We start from the raw sequence: 24,134 nt of genomic DNA, 5'->3' as shown, positions 1-24,134 counted from the left end.
CACACACACTGAAACTCCTTCCCCACACACTGAAACCCCTTCCACTCACACTCAAACCCTTCCCCACACACTGAAACCCCTTCCGCACACACTGAAACCCATCCCCACACATTGAAACCCCACACCCTCACACTGAAACCCCTTCCCCACACACTGAAACCCCTTACCCAAACACTGAAACACATCCCCACACACTGAAATACCTTCCCCACACACTGAAACCCATTCCGCACACATTGTAACCCATACCCACGCACTGAAACACCTTCCCCACACACTTAAACACCTTCCCCACACACTGAAACCCATCCCCACACACTGAAACACCTTGCCCACACACTGAAACCCCTTCCGCACACATTGATGTCCATCCCCACACACTGAAACCCATCCCGACACACTGAAACCCCTTCACCACACAATGAACCCCCTTCCCCACACACTGAAACTCCACCCCACACACAGAAACACCTTCCCCACATACTGATACCCCTTCCGCACACACTGACACCCATCCCCACAAACTGAAATCCATCCCCACACACTGAAACCCATCCCCACACACTGAAACCCCTTCCCCACACACTGAAACACCTTCCCCACACACTGAAACATCTTCCCCACACACTGAAACCCCTTCCCCACACACTGAAACACCACCTGCACACACTGAAACACCTTCCCCACACACTGAAATCCCTTCCCCACACACTGAAATACCTTCATCAGACACTGAAACACCTTCCTCACACACTGATACCCCTTCCCCACACACTGAAACCGTTCGCCACACACTGAAACACGTTCTCCACACACTGAAACCCCTTCCCCACACACTGAAACACCTTCCCCATACACTGAAACACCTTCCCCACACACTGAAACCCCTTCTGCACACACTGAAACACCATCCCCACACACTGAAACCCTTCCCCACACAGTGAAACCCCTTCCGCAAACACTGAAACCCTTCCCCACACACTGAAACCCATTCCCCACTCACTGAAACACCGTCCCCACACACTGTAACCCTTCCCCACACACAGAAACCCAGCCCCACACACAGAAACCCATCCCCACACACTGAAACCCATCCCCACACACTGAACCAACTTCCCCACACACTGAAATCTTTCCCCACAAAATGAAACACATCCCCACACATTGAAACTCATCCCCACACACAGAAACACCTTCCCCACACACTGAAACCCCTTCCCTACACACTGAAACACCTTCCCCACACACTGAAACCCCTTCCCCACAAACTGAAACCCCTTCCCCACATACTGAAACACCTTCCCCACACACTGAAACCCCTTCTGCACACACTGAAACCTATCCCCACACACTGAAACCCCACACACACCCACTGAAACCCCTTCCCCACACACTGAAACCCCTTCCCCACACACTGAAACACCTTCCCCACACACTTAAACACCTTCCCCACACACTGAAACCCATCCCCACACACTGAAACACCTTGCCCACACACTGAAACCCCTTCCGCACACATTGAAGTCCATCCCCACACACTGAAACCCATCCCCACACACTGAAACCCCTTCCGCACACACTGAAACACCATCCCCACACACTGAAACCCTTCCCCACACAGTGAAACCCCTTCCGCAAACACTGAATCCCTTCCCCACACACTGAAACCCATTCCCCACTCACTGAAACACCGTCCGCACACACTGTAACCCTTCCTCACAAACTGAAACACTTCCCCACACACTGAAACCCCTACCCAGCACACTGAAACCCCTTCCCCACACACTGAAACCCCTTCCCCACACACTGAAACCCTTCACCACACACTGAAACCCCTTCCCCACACACTGAAACACCTTCCCCACACACTGAAACCCTTCCCCACACACTGAAACCCTTCCCCACACTCTGAAACCGCTTCCCCACATACTGAAATCCCTTCCGCACATGCTGAAACACCTTCCACACACACTGAAACTCCTTCCCCACACACTGAAACCCCTTCCACTCACACTCAAACCCTTCCCCACACACTGAAACCCCTTCCACACACACTGAAACCCATCCCCACACATTGAAACCCCACACCCTCACACTGAAACCCCTTCCCCACACACTGAAACCCCTTACCCAAACACTGAAACACATCCCCACACACTGAAATACCTTCCCCACACACTGAAACCCATTCCGCACACATTGTAACCCATACCCACGCACTGAAACACCTTCCCCACACACTTAAACACCTTCCCCACACACTGAAACCCATCCCCACACACTGAAACACCTTGCCCACACACTGAAACCCCTTCCGCACACATTGATGTCCATCCCCACACACTGAAACCCTTCCCCACACAGTGAAACCCCTTCCGCAAACACTGAATCCCTTCCCCACACACAGAAACCCATTCCCCACTCACTGAAACACCGTCCGCACACACTGTAACCCTTCCTCACAAACTGAAACACTTCCCCACACACTGAAACCCCTACCCAGCACACTGAAACCCCTTCCCCACACACTGAAACCCCTTCCGCACACACTGAAACCCTTCACCACACACTGAAACCCCTTCCCCACACACTGAAACACCTTCCCCACACACTGAAACCCTTCCCCACACTCTGAAACCGCTTCCCCACATACTGAAATCCCTTCCGCACATGCTGAAACACCTTCCACACACACTGAAACTCCTTCCCCACACACTGAAACCCCTTCCACTCACACTCAAACCCTTCCCCACACACTGAAACCCCTTCCGCACACACTGAAACCCATCCCCACACATTAAAACCCCACACCCCCACACTGAAACCCCTTCCCCACACACTGAAACCCCTTACCCAAACACTGAAAGACATCCCCACACACTGAAATACCTTCCCCACACACTGAAACCCATTCCGCACACATTGTAACCCATACCCACGCACTGAAACACCTTCCCCACACACTTAAACACCTTCCCCACACACTGAAACCCATCCCCACACACTGAAACACCTTGCCCACACACTGAAACCCCTTCCGCACACATTGATGTCCATCCCCACACACTGAAACCCATCCCCACACACTGAAACCCCTTCACCACACAATGAACCCCCTTCCCCACACACTGAAACTCCACCCCACACACAGAAACACCTTCCCCACATACTGATACCCCTTCCGCACACACTGACACCCATCCCCACACACTGAAATCCATCCCCACACACTGAAACCCATCCCCACACACTGAAACCCCTTCCCCACACACTGAAACACCTTCCCCACACACTGAAACATCTTCCCCACACACTGAAACCCCTTCCCCACACACTGAAACACCTCCTGCACACACTGAAACACCTTCCCACACACTGAAATCCCTTCCCCACACACTGAAATACCTTCATCAGACACTGAAACACCTTCCTCACACACTGATACCCCTTCCCCACACACTGAAACCGTTCGCCACACACTGAAACACGTTCTCCACACACTGAAACCCCTTCCCCACACACTGAAACACCTTCCCCATACACTGAAACACCTTCCCCACACACTGAAACCCCTTCTGCACACACTGAAACACCATCCCCACACACTGAAACCCTTCCCCACACAGTGAAACCCCTTCCGCAAACACTGAAACCCTTCCCCACACACTGAAACCCATTCCCCACTCACTGAAACACCGTCCCCACACACTGTAACCCTTCCCCACACACAGAAACCCAGCCCCACACACAGAAACCCATCCCCACACACTGAAACCCATCCCCACACACTGAACCAACTTCCCCACACACTGAAATCTTTCCCCACAAAATGAAACACATCCCCACACATTGAAACTCATCCCCACACACAGAAACACCTTCCCCACACACTGAAACCCCTTCCCTACACACTGAAACACCTTCCCCACACACTGAAACCCCTTCCCCACAAACTGAAACCCTTTCCCCACATACTGAAACACCTTCCCCACACACTGAAACCCCTTCTGCACACACTGAAACCTATCCCCACACACTGAAACCCCACACACACCCACTGAAACCCCTTCCCCACACACTGAAACCCCTTCCCCACACACTGAAACACCTTCCCCACACACTTAAACACCTTCCCCACACACTGAAACCCATCCCCACACACTGAAACACCCTGCCCACACACTGAAACCCCTTCCGCACACATTGAAGTCCATCCACACACACTGAAATCCATCCCCACACACTGAAACCCCTTCCGCACACACTGAAACACCATCCCCACACACTGAAACCCTTCCCCACACAGTGAAACCCCTTCTGCAAACACTGAAACCCCTTCCCCACACACTGAAACCCATTCCCCACTCACTGAAACACTGTCCCCACACACTGTAACCCTTCCACACACACTGATACACTTCCCCAAACACTGAAACCCCTTCACTGCACACTGAAACCCCTTCCCCACACACAGAAACCCCTTCCCCACACACTGAAACCCTTCACCACACACTGAAACCCCTTCCCTACACACTGAAACACCTTCCCCACACACTGAAACACTTCCCCACACACTGAAACCCTTCCCCACACTCTGAAACCGCTTCCCGACATACTGAAACCCCTTCCCCACACACTGAAACACCTTCCCCACACACTGAAACCCTTCCCCACACACTGAAACACCTTCCCCACACACTGAAACACCTTCCCCACACACTGAAACCACTTCTGCACAATTTGTAACCCATCCCCACACACTGAAACCCAACCCCACACACTGAAATCACTTCCTCTCACTCTGAAACCCTTCCCCACACACTGAAACCCCTTCCCCACAAACTGAAAATCATCCCCGCACACTGAAACCCTTTCCCCACACACTGAAACACATCCACACACACTGAAACACCTTCCCCACAGACTGAAACCCCTTCCGCAAACACTGAAACACAATCCCCACACACTGAAACCCTTTCCCCACACACTGAAACACCTTCCGCACACACTCAAACTCCTTGCGCACACACTGAAACACCTTCCCCACACACTGAAATCCGTTCCCCACACACTGAAATCTTTCCCCACATAATGAAACACATCCCCACACATTGAAACTCATTCCCACACACAGAAACCCCTTCCCTACACACTGAAACACCTTCCCCACACACTGAAACCCCTTCCCCACACACTGAAACCTCTTCCCACATACTGAAACACCTTCCCCACACACTGAAACCCCTTCTGCACAAACTGAAACCCATCCCCACACACTGAAACCCCACACCCACTCACTGAAACCCCTTCCCCACACACTGAAACCCCTTCCTCACACACTGAAACACATCCCCATACACTGAAACACCTTCCCCACACACTGAAACCCCTTCTGCACAAATTGTAACCCATCCCCACACACTGAAACCCAACCCCACACAATGAAAACCCTTCCCCACTCACTGAAGCACATCCCCACACACTGAAACCCCTTCCCCACACACTGAAACCCCATCCCCACACACTGAAACCCTTCCCCAGACACTGAATCCCCTTCTTCACACACTGATACCCCTTCCCCACACTGAAACCCTTCACCAAAAACTGAAACCCTTCCCCTCACACTGAAACCCCTTTCCCACACACTGAAACCCCTTCCCCACAAACTGAAACCGTTCCCCAAACACTGATACCCATTCACCACACACTGAAACACATTGCCCACACACTGAAAACCTTCCAAAGACACTTAAGCACATTCCCCACACACTGAAACCCCTTCCCCACACAAAGAAACCCCTTCCCCACATACTGAAACGCCTTCCGCTCTGACTGAAACCCCTTCTGCACACACTGAAACACCTTCCCCACACACTGAAACCCCTTCCCCACAACACTGAAACCCCTTCCGCACATACCGAAACACCTTCCCCACACACTGAAACCCCTTCCGCACACACTGAAGCCCTGCCCCATACACTGAAACACCTTCCCCACACACTGAAACTCATCCCCACACACTGAAAGCCCTTCCGCACACACTGAAACAAATCCCCACACACTGAAACCCCTTCCCCACACACTGAAACACCTTCCCAACAAACTGAAACTCCTTCCCCACACACTGAAACCCATTCTGCACGCAGTGAAACCCTTCCCCACACACTCAAACCCCTTCCCCACACACTGAAAACCCTTCCGCACTCACTGTAACACCTTCCCCACACACTGAAACCCCTTCCCCACACACTGAAACCCTTACCGCACAAACTGAAAACACTTCCGCACACACTGAAACACCTTCCCCACACACTGAAACCCCTTCCCCACACACTGAAACCCCTTCCGCACACGCTGAAACACCTTCCCCACACACTGAAACCCCTTCCCCACACACTGAACCCCTTATCGCACACACTGAAACCTCTTCCGCACACACTGAAACACCTTCCCCACACACTGAAACCTCTTCCCCACACACTGAAACCCCTTATGCACACACTGAAACACCTTCCCCACACACTGAAACCCCTTCCCCACACACTGAAACCACTTCCGCACACAGTGAAACCCTTCCCCACACATTGAAACCCCTTCCTCACACACTGAAACACATCCCCACACACTGAAACCCCTTCCCCACACACTGAAACCCCTTCCCCACACACTCAAAACCCTTCCCCACACACTGAAACACCTTCCCACACACAGAAACACCTTCCCCACACACTGAAACCCCTTCCCCAAACACTGAAACCCCTTCCACACTTAGTGAAATCCTTCCCCACATACTCAAACCCCTTCCACACACACTGAACCACCTTCCACACACACTGAAACCCTTCCCCACACACTGAAACCCTTCCCCACACACTGAAACCCCTTCCGCACACACTGAAACACCTTCCCCACACACTGAAACCCCATCCGCAAGCACTGCAACACATTCCCCAAACACTGAAACACATCCCCACACACTGAAACCCCTTCCGCCATCACTGAAACTCTTCCCCACATACTGAAACCCCTTCCCCACACACTGAAACCCCGTCCCCAAACACTGTAACCCTTCCCCACAAACTGAAACCCCTTCCCCACACACTGAAACCCTTCCCCACACAATGAGACCCCTTCCCCACACACTGAAACACATTCCCCACAAACTGAAGGACTGCCCCACACACTGAAACCCTTCCCCACACACTGAAACCCCGACCCCACATACTGAAACCCCTTCCCCACACTCTGAAATACCTTCCCCACACACTGAAACATCTTCCGCACACAGTTGAACCCTATCCCACACACTGAAACCCCCTCCCCACACACTGAAACCCCTTCCCCACACACTGAATACCCTTCCACAAACAATGAAACACCTTCCCCACACAATGAAACGCCTTCCCCACACACAGAATCCCCTTCCCCACACACTGAAACCCCTTCCGCACACAATGAAACACCTTCCCCACACACTGAAACCCCTTCCCCACACACTGAAACACCTTCCGCAGATACTGAATCCCCTTCCGCACACACTGAAACACCTTCCCCACACACTGAAACCCCTTCCCCACACACTGAAACGTCTTCCCCACACACTGAAACCCCTTCCACACACACTGAAACACCTTCCGCACACACTGAAACCCCTTCCGCACACACTGAAACACCATCCCCACACACAGAAACCCCTTCCCCACACACTGAAACCCCTTCCCCACACACTGAAACCACCTCCACACACACTGAAACACCTTCCCCACATACTGAAACCCCATCCCCACACACTGAAACCCCTTCCGCACACAGTGAAACCCTTCCCCACACACAGAAACCCCTTCCCCAAACACTGAAACACATTCCCACACACTGAAACACCTTCCCCACACTCTGAAACCCCTTCCCCACACACTGAAACACATTCCCCACACACTGAAACCCCTTCCCCACAAACAGAAACCCCTTCCCCACACACTGAAACCCCTACCGCACACACTGAAACCCCTTCCGCACACACTGAAACACCTTCCCCACACACTGAAACCCCTTCCCCACACACTGAAACCCCTTCCACACACACTGAAGCACCTTCCCCACGCACTGAAACCTCTTCCCCACACAGTGAAACCCTTCCCCACACACTGAAACCCCTTCCCCACACACTGAAACCCCTTCTTCACACACTGAAACACATCCCCACACACTGAAACCACTTCCCCACACACTGAAACCCTTTCCCCACACACTGAAAACCCTTCCCCAAAAAGTGAAACACTTTCCCACACTGTGAAACCCCTTCCCCACTCACTGAAACCCCTTCCCCACACACTGAAACCATTATCCTCACTCAGAAACCCCTTCCCCACACAATGAAACTCCTTCCTCAAACACTGAAACCCCTTCCACACACACTGAAACCCTTCCCCACACTCTGGAACCCCTTCCCCACACACTGAAACCCCTTCCCAACACACTGAAATACATCCCCACACTCAGAAACACCTTCCCCACACACTGAAACCCATTCCGCACACACTGAAACCCATCCCCACACACTGATACCCATCCCCACACACTGAAACCCAACCCCACACCCTGAAACACCTTCCCCACACACTGAACCCCTTCCCCACACACTGAAACACATCCCCACACACTGAAACACCATCCCCACTCACTGAAACCCCTTCCCACACACTGAAGGACCTACCCAACACACTGAAACACCCTCCCCAAACACTGAAATCCCTTCCCCACACACTGAAATACCTTCCCCAGAAACTGAAATACCTTCCCCACACACTGATAACCCTTCACCACCCAGTGAAACCCTTCCCCACACACTGAAACATCTTCCCCACACACTGAAACCCCTTCCACACACACTGAAACACCTTTCCCACACACTGAAACATCTTCGCCACACACTGAAACCCCTTCCACACACACTGTAACACATTCCCCACACACTGAAAACCTTCCCCACACACTGAAACGCAATCCGCACACACAGAAACCCTTCCCCACATACTGAAACCCCTTCCCCAAACACTGAAACCCCGTCCCCACACACTGTAAACCTTCCCCACACACTGAAACCCTTTCCCCACACACTGAAACCCTTCCCCAAACACTGAGACACCTTCCCCACACACTGAAACAACTTCCCCACACACTGAAACCCTGCCCCACACACTGAAACCCTTCCCCACACACTGAAACCCCTACCCCACATACTGAAACCCCTTCCCCACACACTGAAACACCTTCCCCACACACTGAAACCCCTTCCGCACACAGTTAAAACCTACCCCACACACTGAAACCCCCCCCACACACTGAAACCCCTTCTGCACACACTGAATCCCCTTCCACACACAATGAAACACCTTCCCCACACAATAAAACACCTTCCCCACACACAGAATCCCCTTCCCCACACACTGAAACCCCTTCTGCACGCAATGAAACACCTTCCCCACACACTGAATCCCCTTCGCCAAACACAGAAACACCTTCCGCAGAAACTGAAACCACTTCCGCACACACTGAAACACCTTCCCCGCACACTGAAACCCCTTCCACATACACTGTAACACCTTCCCCACACACTGAAACCCCTTCCCCACACACTGAATCACATCCCCACACACTGAAACGCCTTCCCCACACCCTGAAACACATTCCCACACACTGAAACCCGTTCCCCACACACTGAAACCCCTTCCCCAAACACTGAAACTCCTTTCGCACTCAGTGAAATCCTTCCCCACATACACAAAACCCTTCCACACACACTGAACCACCTTCCGAACACACTGAAACACTTCCCCACACACTGAAACCCTTCCCCACACACTGAAACCCCTTCTGCACACACAGAAACACCTTCCCCACACACTGAAACCCCATCCGCAAACACTGCAACACATTCCCCACACACTGAAACACATCCCCACACACTGAAACCCCTTCCGCCATCACTGAAACTCTTCCCCACATACTGAAACCCCTTCCCCAAACACTGAAACCCCGTCCCCACACACTGAAGGACTGCCCCACACACTGAAACCCTTTCCCCACACTGAAACCCCGACCCCACATACTGAAACCCCTTCCCCACACTCTGAAACACCTTCCCCACACACTGAAACACCTTCCGCACACAGTTAAACCCTTCCCCACACACTGAAACCCCCTCCCCACACACTGAAACCCCTTCCCAACACACTGAATACCCTTCCACACACAATGAAACACCTTCCCCACACAATGAAACCCCTTCCCCACACACAAAATCCCCTTCCCCACACACTGAAACCCCTTCCGCACACAATGAAACACCTTCCCCACACACTGAAACCCCTTCCCCACACACTGAAACACCTTCCGCAGAAACTGAAACCCCTTCCGCACACACTGAAACACCTTCCCCACACACTGAAACCCCTTCCCCACACACTGAAACGCCTTCCCCACACACTGAAACCCCTTCCACACACACTGAAACACCTTCCCCACACACTGAAACACATCCCCACACACTGAAACCCCTTCCCCACACACTGAAACACCGTCCGCACACACTGAAACCCCTTCCGCCCACACTGAAACACCATCCCCACACACTGAAACCCCTTCCAAACATACTGAAACCCCTTCCACACACACTGAAACACCTTCCCACACACTGAAACCCCTTCCCCACACTCTGCAACCCCTTCCGCACACAGTGAAACCCTTCCCCACACTCTGAAACCGCTTCCCCAAACACTGAAACACATTCCCACACACTGAAACACCTTCCCCACACACTGAAACCCCTTGCCCACAAACTGAAAGGCATTCCCCACACACTGAAAACCTCTTCCCCACATACTGAAACACATTCCCCACACACTGAAATACCTTCCGCACACACTGAAACCCCTTCCGCACACACTGAAACACCTTCCGCACACAGTGAAACCCTTCCCCACACACTGAAATACCTTCCCCACACACTGAATCACATCCCCACACACTGAAACCCCTTCCCAACACAGTGAAACACATCCCCACACACTGAAACCCCTTCCCACACACTGAAACACATCCCCACACACTGAAACCCCTTCCCACACACTGAAACACCTCCACACACACTGAAACACCTTCCCCACAGACTGAAACCCATTCCGCACACAGTGAAACCCCTCCCCACACACTGAAACCCCTTCCCCAGACACTGAAACACATCTCCACACACTGAAACCCCATCCCCACTCGCTGAAACCCCTTCCGCACACACTGAAACACCTTCCCCACAAACTGAAACTCCTTCGCAACATACTGAAACCTCTACCGCACACACAGAAACCCCTTCCGCACACACTGAAACCCCTTCCCCACACAGTGAAACACCTTCCGCAGAAACTGAATCCACTTCCGCACACACTGAAAACCCTTCCCCACACACTGAAACCCCTTCCCCACACACTGAAACACCTTCCCCACACACTGAAACCCCTTCCACACACACTGTAACACCTTCCCCACGCACTGAAACCCCTTCCCCACACACTGAAACACATCCCCACACACTGAAACCTCTTCCCCACTAACTGAAACACATCCCCACACACTGAAACCCCTTCCGCACACAGTGAAAACCTTCCACACACACTGAAACCCCATCCCCACACACTGAAACCCCTTCTTCACACACTGAAACACATCCCCACACACTGAAACCACTTCCCCACACACTGAAACCCCTTCCCCACACACTGAAAACCCTTCCCCACACACTGAAATCCTTCCCCACACAATGAAACCCCTTCCCCACACACTGAATACCCTTCCACACACAATGAAACACCTTCCCCACACAATGAAACGCCTTCCCCACACACAGAATCCCCTTCCCCACACACTGAAAACCCTTCCGCACACAATGAAACACCTTCCCCACACACTGAAACCCCTTCCCCACACACTGAAACACCTTCCGCAGAAACTGAAACCCCTTCCGCACACACTGAAACACCTTCCCCACATACTGAAACCCCTTCCGCACACACTGAAACGCCTTCCCCACAAACTGAAACCCCTTCCACACACACTGAAACACCTTCCCCACACACTGAAACACCTTCCCCACGCACTGAAACACATCCCCACACACTGAAACCCCTTCCCCACCCACTGAAACACCTTCCGCACAGACTGAAACCCCTTCCGCACACACTGAAACACCATCCCCACACACTGAAACCCCTTCTCCACATACTGAAACCCCTTCCACACACACTGAAACACCTTCCCCAAACACTGAAACCCCTTCCCCACACACTGCAACCCCTTCCGCACACAGTGATACCCTTCCCCACACTCTGAAACCGCTTCCATAAACACTGAAACACATTCCGACACACTGAAACACCTTCCCCACACACTGAAACCCCTTGCCCACAAACTGAAAGACATTCCCCACACACAGAAAACCTCTTCCCCACGTACTGAAACCCATTCCCCACACACTGAAATACCTTCCGCACACACTGACATACCTTGCGCACACACTGAAACACCTTCCCCACACAGTGAAACCCTTCCCCACACACTGAAATACCTTCCCCACACACTGAATCACATCCCCACACACTGAAACCCCTTCCCCACACAGTGAAACACATCCCCACAGACTGAAACACCTTCCCACACACTGAAACACCTTCCCCACACACTGAAACACCTTCCCCACACACTGAAACCCCACCGCACACAGTGAAAACCCTCCCCACACACTGAAACCCCTTCCCCATACACTGAAACACATCCCCACACACTGAAACCCCATCCACACACACTGAAACCCCTTCCGCACACAGTGAAACACCTTCCCCACAAACTGAAACTGCTTCCCCACACACTGAAAACTCTACCGCACACACTGAAACCCCTTCCGCACACACTGAAACCCCTTCCCCACACACTGAAACACCTTCCGCAGAAACTGAATCCACTTCCGCACACACTTAAAACCCTTCCCCACACACTGAAACCCCTTCCCCACACACTGAAACACCTTCCCCACACACTGAAACCCCTTCCACACACACTGTAACACCTTCCCCACACACTGAAACCCCTTCCCCACACACTGAAACACATCCCCACACACTGAAACCGCTTCCCCACTAACTGAAACACATCCCCACACACTGAAACCCCTTCCGCACACAGTGAAAACCTTCCACATACACTGAAACCCCTTCCCCACGCACTGAAACCCCTTCTTCAGACACTGAAACACATCCCCACACACTGAAACCACTTCCCCACACACTGAAACCCCTTCCCCACACACTGAAAACCCTTCCCCACACACTGAAATCCTTCCCCACACAATGAAACCCCTTCCCCACTCACTGAACCCCCTTCTTCACACACTGAAACCATTACCCACACTCTGAAACCCCTTCCCCAAACAATGAAACACCTTCCCCAAACACTGAAACCCCTTCCCCAAACACTGAAAGCCTTCCCCACACTCTGAAACACCTTCCGCACACACTGAAGCCCTTTCCCCACACACTGCAACCCCTTCCGCACACAGTGAAACCCTTCCCCACACACTGAAACACCTTCCCCACACACTGAAATCCCTTGCCCACAAACTGAAAGACATTCCCCACACACAGAAAACCTCTTCCCCACGTACTGAAACCCATTCCCCACACACTGAAATACCTTCCGCACACACTGAAACCCCTTCCGCACACACTGAAACACCATCCCCACACAGTGAAACCCTTCCCCACACACTGAAATACCTTCCCCACACACTGAATCACATCCCCACACACTGAAACGCCTTCCCCACACAGTGAAACACATCCCCACACACCGAAACCGCTTCCCACACACTGAAACACCTTCCCCACACACTGAAACACCTTCCCCACACACTGGAACCCCACCGCACACAGTGAAACCCCTCCCCACACACTGAAACCCCTTCCCCACACACTGAAAACCCTTCCGCACACAGTGAAACACCTTCCCCACAAACTGAAACTCCTTCCCCACACACTGAAACCTCGACCGCACACACTGAAACCCCTTCCGCACACACTGAAACCCCTTCCCCACACACTGAAACACCTTCCGCAGAAACTGAATCCACTTCTGCACACACTGAAAACCCTTCCCCACACACTGAAACCCCTTCCCCACACACTGAAACACCTTCCCCACACACTGAAACCCCTTCCACACACACTGTAACACCTTCCCCACACACTGAAACCCCTTCCCCACACACTGAAACACATCCCCACACACTGAAACCGCTTCCCCACTAACTGAAACACATCCCCACACACTGAAACCCCTTCCGCACACAGTGAAAACCTTCCACACACACTGAAACCCCATCCCCACACACTGAAACCCCTTCTTCACACACTGAAACACATCCCCACACACTGAAACCACTTCCCCATACACTGAAACCCCTTCCCCACACACTGAAAACCCTTGCCCACACACTGAAATCCTTCCCCACACAATGAAACCCCTTCCCCACTCACTGAACCCCCTTCTTCACACACTGAAACCTCGACCGCACACCCTGAAACCCCTTCCGCACACACTGAAACCCCTTCCCCACACACTGAAACACCTTCCGCAGAAACTGAATCCACTTCTGCACACACTGAAAACCCTTCCCCACACACTGAAACACCTTCCCCACACACTGAAAACCCTTCCGCACACAGTGAAACACCTTCCCCACAAACTGAAACTCCTTCCCCACACACTGAAACCTCGACCGCACACACTGAAACCCCTTCCGCACACACTGAAACCCCTTCCCCACACACTGAAACACCTTCCGCAGAAACTGAATCCACTTCTGCACACACTGAAAACCCTTCCCCACGCACTGAAACCCCTTCCCCACACACTGAAACACCTTCCCCACACACTGAAACCCCTTCCACACACACTGTAACACCTTCCCCACACACTGAAACCCCTTCCCCACACACTGAAACACATCCCCACACACTGAAACCGCTTCCCCACTAACTGAAACACATCCCCACACACTGAAACCCCTTCCGCACACAGTGAAAACCTTCCACACACACTGAAACCCCATCCCCACACACTGAAACCCCTTCTTCACACACTGAAACACATCCCCACACACTGAAACCACTTCCCCATACACTGAAACCCCTTCCCCACATACTGAAAACCCTTGCCCACACACTGAAATCCTTCCCCACACAATGAAACCCCTTCCCCACTCACTGAACCCCCTTCTTCACACACTGAAACCATTACCCACTCTCTGAAACCCCTTCCCCAAACAGTAAAACACCTTCCCCAAACACTGAAACCCCTTCCCCACACACTGAAAGCCTTCCCCACACACTGAAACACCTTCCGCACACACTGAAACCCCTTCCACACACACTGAAAACCCCTTCCCCACACACAGAAACCCATTGCCCAAACACTGAAACCCCTTCCACACTCAGTGAAACCCTTCCCCACATAGTGAATCCCCTTCCCCACACACTGAAACACTTCCCCACACACTGAAACCCCTTCCGCACACACTGAAACACCTTCCCCACACACTGAAACCCCTTCCGCACACACTGTTGCACATTCCCCACAAACTGAAACCCTTACCCACACACTGAAACCCCTTCCTCAAACACTGAAACCCTTCCCCACATACTGAAACCCCTTCCCCACACACTGAAACACCGTCCCCACACACTGTAACCCTTCCCCACACACTGAAACCCCTTCCCCACACACTGAAACCCCTTCCGCAAACAGTGAAACCGTTCCCCACACACTGAAACCCCTTCCCCAAACACTGAAACCCATTCCCACACTCTGAAACACCTTCCCCACTCACTGAAACACTTTCCCCACACACTGAAACCCCTTCCCCACATACTGAAACCCATTCCCCACACACTGAAAAGCCTTCCGCTCACACTGCAACCCCTTCCCCACACACTGAAACCCTTTCCCCACACACTGAAACCCCTTCCACACACACTGAAACCCTTCCCCACACACTGAAACCCTTCCCCACACACTGAAACCCCTTCCCCACATACTGCAATCCCTTCCCCACACACTGAAACGCCTTCCCCATACACGGAATACCCTTCCGCACACAATGAAACACCTTCCCCACACACTGAAACACCTTCCCCACACACAGAATCCCCTTCCCCACACACTGAAACCCCCTCCCCACACATTGAATCCCCTTCCCACACACTGAATACCCTTCCACTCACAATGAAACACCTTCCCCACACAATGAAACGCCTTCCGCACACAATGAAACACATCCCCACACACTGAAACCCCTTCCCCACACACTGAAACACCTTCCCCACACAATGAAACGCCTTCCGCACACAATGAAACACCTTCCCCACACACTGAAACCCCTTCCCCACACACTGAAACACCTTCCGCACACACGGAAACACCTTCCCCACACACTGAATCCCCTTCCCCACACACTGAAAACCTCTTCCCCACGTACTGAAACCCATTCCCCACACACTGAAATACCTTCCGCACACACTGAAACCCCTTCCGCACACACTGAAACACCTTCCCCACACAGTGAAACCCTTCCCCACACACTGAAATACCTTCCCCACACACTGAATCACATCCCCACACACTGAAACCCCTTCCCCACACAGTGAAACACATCCCCACACACTGAAACACCTTCCCACACACTGAAACACCTTCCCCACACACTGAAACACCTTCCCCACACACTGAAACACCACCGCACACAGTGAAACACCTCCCCACACACAGAAACCCCTTCCCCATACACTGAAACACATCCCCACACACTGAAACCCCATCCCCACACACTGAAACCCCTTCCACACACAGTGAAACACCTTCCCCACAAACTGAAACTGCTTCGCCACACACTGAAACCTCTACCGCACACACTGAAACCCCTTCCGCACACACTGAAACCCCTTCCGCACACACTGAAACACCTTCCGCAGAAACTGAATCCTCCTCCGCACACACTGAAAACCCTTCCCCACACACTGAAACCCCTTCCCCACACACTGAAACACCTTCCCCACACACTGAAACCCCTTCCACACACACTGTAACACCTTCCCCACACACTGAAACCCCTTCCCCACACACTGAAACACATCCCCACACACTGAAACCGCTTCCCCAAAAACTGAAACACATCCCCACACACTGAAACCCCTTCCGCACACAGTGAAAACCTTCCACATACACTGAAACACATCCCCACACACTGAAACCACTTCCCCACACACTGAAACCCCTTCCCCACACACTGAAAACCATTCCCCACACACTGAAATCCTTCCCCACACAATGAAACCCCTTCGTCACTCACTGAACCCCCTTCTTCACACACCGAAACCATTACCCACACTCTGAAACCCCTTCCCCAAACAATGAAACACCTTCCCCAAACACTGAAACCCCTTCCCCAAACACTGAAAGCCTTCCCCACACTCTGAAACACCTTCCGCACACACTGAAACCCCTTCCCCACACACTGCAACCCCTTCCGCACACAGTGAAACCCTTCCCCACACACTGAAACACCTTCCCCACACACTGAAATCCCTTGCCCACAAACTGAAAGACATTCCCCACACACTGAAAACCTCGTCCCCACGTACTGAAACCCATTCCCCACACACTGAAATACCTTCCGCACACACTGAAACCCCTTCCGCACACACTGAAACACCTTCCCCACACAGTGAAACCCTTCCCCACACACTGAAATACCTTCCCCACAAGCTGAATCACATCCCCACACACTGAAACTCCTTCCCCACACAGTGAAACACATCCCCACACACTGAAACCCCTTCCCACACACTGAAACACCTTCCCCACACACTGAAACACCTTCCCCACACACTGAAACCCCACCGCACACAGTGAAACCCCTCCCCACACACTGAAACCCCTTCCCCATACACTGAAACACATACCCACATACTGAAACACCTTCCCCACACACTGAAAACCCTTCCGCACACAGTGAAACCCCTTCCGCACACACTGAAACCCCTTCCCCACACCCTGAACACCTTCCGCAGAAACTGAATCCACTTCTGCACACACTGAAAACCCTTCCCCACACACTGAAACCCCTTCCCCACACACTGAAACACCTTCCCCACACACTGAAACCCCTTCCACACACACTGTAACACCTTCCCCACACACTGAAACCCCTTCCCCACACACTGAAACACATCCCCACACACTGAAACCGCTTCCCCACTATCTGAAACACATCCCCACACACTGAAACCCCTTCCGCACACAGTGAAAACCTTCCACACACACTGAAACCCCATCCCCACACACTGAAACCCCTTCTTCACACACTGAAACACATCCCCACACACTGAAACCACTTCCCCACACACTGAAACCCCTTCCCCACACACTGAAAACCCTTCCCCACAAACTGAAATCCTTCCCCACACAATGAAACCCCTTCCCCACTCACTGAACCCCCTTCTTCACACACTGAAACCATTACCCACACTCTGAAACCCCTTCCCCAAACAATAAAACACCTTCCCCAAACACTGAAACCCCTTCCCCACACACTGAAAGCCTTCCCCACACACTGAAACACCTTCCGCACACACTGAAACCCCTTCAACACACACTGAAAACCCCTTCCCCACACACAGAAACCCATTGCCCAAACACTGAAACCCCTTCCACACTCAGTGAAACCCTTCCCCACATAGTGAATCCCCTTCCCCACACACCGAAACACCTTCCCCACACACTGAAACCCTTCCCCACACACTGAAACCCTTCACCACACACTGAAACCCCTTCCGCACACACTGAAACACCTTCCCCACACACTGAAACCCCTTCCGCACACACTGTTGCACATTCCCCACAAACTGAAACCCTTACCCACACACTGAAACCCCTTCCGCAAACACTGAAACCCTTCCCCACATACTGAAACCCCTTCCCCACACACTGAAACACCGTCCCCACACACTGTGACCCTTCCCCACACACTGAAACCCCTTCCCCACACACTGAAACCCCTTCCGCACACAGTGAAACCGTTCCCTACACACTGAAACCCCTTCCCCAAACACTGAAACACATTCCCATACTCTGAAACACCTACCCCACACACTGAAACCCCTTCCCCACTCACTGAAACACTTTCCCCACACACTGAAACCCCTTCCCCACATACTGAAACCCATTCCCCACACACTGAAAAGCCTTCCGCTCACACTGAAACCCCTTCCCCACACACTGAAACCCTTTCCCCACACACGGAAACCCCTTCCACACACACTGAACCCCTTCCCCACACACTGAAACCCTTCCCCACACATTGAAACCCCTTCCCCACATACTGCAATCCCTTCCCCACACACTGAAACGCCTTCCCCATACACGGAATACCCTTCCGCACACAATGAAACACCTTCCCCACACACTGAAACACCTTCCCCACACAGAGAATCCCCTTCCCCACACACTGAAACCCCCTCCCCACACATTGAATCCCCTTCCCACACACTGAATACCCTTCCACTCACAATGAAACACCTTCCCCACACAATGAAACGCCTTCCGCACACAATGACACACCTTCCCCACACACTGAAACCCCTTCCACATACACTGAAACACCTTCCGCACAAACTGAAACCCCTTCCGCACACACTGAAACACCTTCCCCACACACTGAATCCCCTTCCCCACACACTGAAAACCTCTTCCCCACGTACTGAAAAGCATTCCCCACACACTGAAATACCTTCCGCACACACTGAAACCCCTTCCGCACACACTGAAACACCTTCCCCACCCAGTGAAACCCTTCCCCACACACTGAAATACCTTCCCCACACACTGAATCACATCCCCACACACTGAAACCCCTTCCCCACACAGTGAAACACATCCCCACACACTGAAACACCTTCCCACACACTGAAACACATTCCCCACACACTGAAACACCTTCCCCACACACTGAAACCCCACCGCACACAGTGAAACCCCTCCCCACACACAGAAACCCCTTCTCCATACACTGAAACACATCCCCACACACTGAAACCCCATCCCCACACACTGAAACCCCTTCCGCACACAGTGAAACACCTTCCCCACACACTGAAACCCCTTCCGCACACACTGAAACCCCTTCCCCACACACTGAAACACCTTCCCCACACACTGAAACCCCTTCCACACACACTGTAACACCTTCCCCACACACTGAAACCCCTTCCCCACACACTGAAACACATCCCCACACACTGAAACCGCTTCCCCACTAACTGAAACACATCCCCACACACTGAAACCCCTTCCGCACACAGTGAAAACCTTCCACACACACTGAAACCCCATCCCCACACACTGAAACCCCTTCTTCACACACTGAAACACATCCCCACACACTGAAACCACTTCCCCACACACTGAAACCCCTTCCCCACACACTGAAAACCCTTCCCCACAAACTGAAATCCTTCCCCACACAATGAAACCCCTTCCCCACTCACTGAACCCCCTTCTTCACACACTGAAACCATTACCCACACTCTGAAACCCCTTCCCCAAACAATAAAACACCTTCCCCAAACACTGAAACCCCTTCCCCACACACTGAAAGCCTTCCCCACACACTGAAACACCTTCCGCACACACTGAAACCCCTTCAACACACACTGAAAACCCCTTCCCCACACACAGTAACCCATTGCCCAAACACTGAAACCCCTTCCACACTCAGTGAAACCCTTCCCCACACAGTGAATCCCCTTCCCCACACACCGAAACACCTTCCCCACACACTGAAACCCTTCCCCACACACTGAAACCCTTCACCACACACTGAAACCCCTTCCGCACACACTGAAACACCTTCCCCACACACTGAAACCCCTTCCGCACACACTGTTGCACATTCCCCACAAACTGAAACCCTTACCCACACACTGAAACCCCTTCCGCAAACACTGAAACCCTTCCCCACATACTGAAACCCCTTCCCCACACACTGAAACACCGTCCCCACACACTGTGACCCTTCCCCACACACTGAAACCCCTTCCCCACACACTGAAACCCCTTCCGCACACAGTGAAACCGTTCCCTACACACTGAAACCCCTTCCCCAAACACTGAAACACATTCCCATACTCTGAAACACCTACCCCACACACTGAAACCCCTTCCCCACTCACTGAAACACTTTCCCCACACACTGAAACCCCTTCCCCACATACTGAAACCCATTCCCCACACACTGAAAAGCCTTCCGCTCACACTGAAACCCCTTCCCCACACACTGAAACCCTTTCCCCACACACGGAAACCCCTTCCACACACACTGAACCCCTTCCCCACACACTGAAACCCTTCCCCACACATTGAAACCCCTTCCCCACATACTGCAATCCCTTCCCCACACACTGAAACGCCTTCCCCATACACGGAATACCCTTCCGCACACAATGAAACACCTTCCCCACACACTGAAACACCTTCCCCACACAGAGAATCCCCTTCCCCACACACTGAAACCCCCTCCCCACACATTGAATCCCCTTCCCACACACTGAATACCCTTCCACTCACAATGAAACACCTTCCCCACACAATGAAACGCCTTCCGCACACAATGAAACACCTTCCCCACACACTGAAACCCCTTCCACATACACTGAAAAACCTTCCGCACAAACTGAAACCCCTTCCGCACACACTGAAACACCTTCCCCACACACTGAATCCCCTTCCCCACACACTGAAAACCTCTTCCCCACGTACTGAAAAGCATTCCCCACACACTGAAATACCTTCCGCACACACTGAAACCCCTTCCGCACACACTGAAACACCTTCCCCACCCAGTGAAACCCTTCCCCACACACTGAAATACCTTCCCCACACACTGAATCACATCCCCACACACTGAAACCCCTTCCCCACACAGTGAAACACATCCCCACACACTGAAACACCTTCCCACACACTGAAACACCTTCCCCACACACTGAAACACCTTCCCCACACACTGAAACCCCACCGCACACAGTGAAACCCCTCCCCACACACAGAAACCCCTTCTCCATACACTGAAACACATCCCCACACACTGAAACCCCATCCCCACACACTGAAACCCCTTCCGCACACAGTGAAACACCTTCCCCACACACTGAAACCCCTTCCGCACACACTGAAACCCCTTCCCCACACACTGAAACACCTTCCGCTGAAACTGAATCCACTTCCGCACACACTGAAAACCCTTCCCCACACACTGAAACCCCTTCCCCACACACTGAAACACCTTCCCCACACACTGAAACCCCTTCCACACACACTGTAACACCTTCCCCACACACTGAAACCCCTTCCCCACACACTGAAACACATCCCCACACACTGAAACCGCTTCCCCACTAACTGAAACACATCCCCACACACTGAAACCCCTTCCGCACACAGTGGAAACCTTCCACATACACTGAAACCCCATCCCCACACACTGAAACCCCTTCTTCACACACTGAAACACATCCCCACACACTGAAACCACTTCCCCACACACTGAAACCCCTTCCCCACACACTGAAAACCCTTCCCCACACACTGAAATCCTTCCCCACACAATGAAACCCCTTCCCCACTCACTGAACCCCCTTCTTCACACACTGAAACCATTACCCACACTCTGAAACCCCTTCCCCAAACAATGAAACACCTTCCCCAAACACTGAAACCCCTTCGCCAAACACTGAAAGCCTTCCCCACACTCTGAAACACCTTCTGCACACACTGAAACCCCTTCCCCACACACTGCAACCCCTTCCGCACACAGTGAATCCCTTCCCCACACACTGAAACACCTTCCCCACACACTGAAATCCCTTGCCCACAAACTGAAAGACATTCCCCACACACTGAAAACCTCTTCCCCACGTACTGAAACCCATTCCCCACACACTGAAATACCTTCCGCACACACTGAAACCCCTTCCGCACACACTGAAACACATTCCCCACACAGTGAAACCCTTCCCCACACACTGAAATACCTTCCCGACACACTGAATCACATCCCCACACACTGAAACTCCTTCCCAACACAGTGAAACACATCCCCACACACTGAAACCCCTTCCCACACACTGAAACACCTTCCCCACACACTGAAACACCTTCCCCACACACTGAAACCCCACCGCACACAGTGAAACCCCTCCCCACACACTGAAACTCCTTCCCCACACACTGAAACCTCGACCGCACACACTGAAACCCCTTCCGCACACACTGAAACCCCTTCCCCACACACTGAAACACCTTCCGCAGAAACTGAATCCACTTCTGCACACACTGAAAACCCTTCCCCACACACTGAAACCCCTTCCCCACACACTGAAACACCTTCCCCACACACTGAAACCCCTTCCACACACACTGCAACACCTTCCCCACACACTGAAACCCCTTCCCCACACACTGAAACACATCCCCACACACTGAAACCGCTTCCCCACTAACTGAAACACATCCCCACACACTGAAACCCCTTCCGCACACAGTGAAAACCTTCCACACACACTGAAACCCCATCCCCACACACTGAAACCCCTTCTTCACACACTGAAACACATCCCCACACACTGAAACCACTTCCCCACACACTGAAACCCCTTCCCCACACACTGAAAACCCTTCCCCACACACTGAAATCCTTCCCCACACAATGAAACCCCTTCCCCACTCACTGAACCCCCTTCTTCACACACTGAAACCATTACCCACACTCTGAAACCCCTTCCCCAAACAATAAAACACCTTCCCCAAACACTGAAACCCCTTCCCCACACACTGAAAGCCTTCCCCACACACTGAAACACCTTCCGCACACACTGAAACCCCTTCCACACACACTGAAAACCCCTTCCCCACACACAGAAACCCATTGCCCAAACACTGAAACCCCTTCCACACTCAGTGAAACCCTTCCCCACATA

The sequence above is a fragment of the Heterodontus francisci genome, chromosome 7 (assembly GCF_036365525.1).
Source record: "Heterodontus francisci isolate sHetFra1 chromosome 7, sHetFra1.hap1, whole genome shotgun sequence".
NCBI lineage: Eukaryota > Metazoa > Chordata > Chondrichthyes > Heterodontiformes > Heterodontidae > Heterodontus > Heterodontus francisci.
This window is presented reverse-complemented; position numbering follows the sequence as displayed.